The sequence below is a fragment of the Colobus angolensis genome, unplaced genomic scaffold (assembly GCF_000951035.1).
Source record: "Colobus angolensis palliatus isolate OR3802 unplaced genomic scaffold, Cang.pa_1.0 Scaffold208, whole genome shotgun sequence".
Classification (NCBI taxonomy): domain Eukaryota; kingdom Metazoa; phylum Chordata; class Mammalia; order Primates; family Cercopithecidae; genus Colobus; species Colobus angolensis.
Window position 1 is genome coordinate 71,535 of NW_012115244.1, and position 2,387 is coordinate 73,921.

A 2,387-nucleotide genomic window follows, 5' to 3' on the forward strand; every position below is an offset into this window, starting at 1 on the left:
GCTGTTTCGGGAGCTCTTCTAGGTAAAGCTGAGATCACAGGAACAGTGGAGTTAAGTAAAAGCAGGTGACAGGCTTAGCTATAGTTAGGAATACACAAGCTTTGTTGGTGAAATCCAGAGTCCTTACAGCCACACCACAAGGTACATCCATTTGGACTATAAGAAGCGCTTCCTTTAAAGTTCCTATTTCAGCATGAAGAGGCTGTCCTTTTTTTTTTTTAAGGAATAGTTTTTACCTCGTGCCTCCTGTGGGAGGCTGAGGACTGCAAGAGGAGAGCTAGCAGATACGCCTGTTCACCCCTCTCTGGTACTTGTGGCTTTGCTAGTATGTTGTTGTTATAATCTTGGGCATTGTTTGCATTGTGTTTATTAATAGGCTTTTGTTTTTATTGTTTCCTTTTTCACAGTAAAGGCTGAATTACATAAACATTGAGTAAATGTATGTGCTTTGTGGCTCCGAAGTGTGTAGTGAGCAAAAAGACAAAAGAATCTGCAAATCATCACCCTCATCAGTGAGGGATGGCTGCCTTGACCTGTTGCAGGGTAGCCCATGTTTACTCTCAATTCACTATCATGGAGGCCATTTCAGTGGAATTTAGAGTTTTCAAAAGAATCGAATTACCTGTTAATTTGGGAGCTCAAGAACAAGCACATTTCCCCTTTAAATCAGCAATACTTAGATGTTCAACGTAAGATGTTTGACTTGACCAGGGGTTCCCAGGAATGTATGCCCTGATGACGTGGAACTTAAAAAAATTTAGTTACTGTAAATGACCAGTAAGTATTTAGAAAAAAATACAACAGCCTTGCTGAGATAGAATTTACATACCATAAAGTTCACCATCATATTGGTTTTATGTGACTATTTTGTATCAGGTTCCTTAGAAGCTGACCCTGAGAAGGCCATTGTTCAAATGACTTATTAGGGTCACTCTCAGAAGAGTGAGGCGGGCAGGAGGCAAGAAGCTCAGCAAGGTTGTGGTCTCAGCTGGAGGCCGGCTTCACCACCCCACCCACCCCCTCCCAGGGCAAACTGCCCTACAGAGTTAGTCCCACCTCAAGACCGGGGGCCTTTTGTACCCTTCAGCCAAGGATGTGAGGTGGAAGGGGGCCTTCTGTTTCAGTAAGGTCAATTCCCTGGGGAAAAGGGCAACTGTGCGCTTCCTTCATCAACACTTAAAGCAATTGGAGGATGAATGTTTAGGCAGGGTGCCAGCAACATCCACAAGCCAGATCCACCTGTTTCTTAAAGTTCATTCCATCCAGGTAGAACTGCTCCATGGTTCTAACTGGTCACCAGTCCTGGGGGAATGTACAAGAGAAGGGTCAATGGGAAAGGACAAACCATAGCCCCTGCTCTTGTCGTTGGACCCCATGCACGGACTGATACTTGTCACCTCTCATCCTCTGGCTGGCACTTTTGCTGGTCTAGGTTGTTTGCCTGGTGGGTGGATCCTGCTGCTCTTGTCTAAGGGGGTCTGAGCCCCTGCTTACTATGCCTTTGTGAGGCAGTGGTTGTTACACTTGCATAGTTCTAGCCAGACATGCAAGTACCAAGAGATAGCGTGAACCACCTGAGTACCAGATACATTGCTCCCTCCTGTTATTATCTGGCAACATCCCTTCTTCCTAATGATGGTTAGAGACGATCACCTCTTTCCGGAACGCTAACTCTGCTTGCCAGTTTACAAGCGCATGGACTGTCTAGGAAGCAGCCGTAGCTTTGTGTTTAGTGAAGCTCTTACTATACCACTTACTGGAAATGCCTCCCCTACTCCCCACACTGCCACTCACAGAGACCAAGACTTCAGCTCACAGAGCCTAAAGTTGTAGACAAGAGGCACAGATTCCCCAGGTGTGTCACTGGGAGTGCTAGTGGGCGGGGCGCTCCTGTGTCCACCCCTTGGTTACTAGACATGTTGGGGACATAAAACCATATGATGAATATTAAGGTTCATCTATTCATCATGAATTCGGTTTTTACAAATACTTTTCCTTTGCTTAGGCGTCCCATGAGAAAACAGTGAGCACACCTCTCGGATGTCCAGGTGGGCACACCCCTCAGATGTCTAGTTCTAGTGCGCCACACAGCTGGTCATTCTTCCCTGTTTCTGCTGTCACTATGCGCAGGAGACGCCTGCTTCAGGATCTGAAAGCTTAAGGGTTAAACTACCCATAGGAACATGAAGGCAGGTCCCAGAGCGTCAATTTTAAAGATGAAAATTGGAACATCTAGTACATTGGTGAAGACAGACATGTTTACAAGAACTGTGCTGACTTAGATGTAGGGAAATGGGCACTCCCGTGCATCACGGAAGGCTGAACATTCCTTCCTAGGAAAGAACTGTGGCACTTTGTCTTATAAGTGTCCCTATTGTGGAAGATCA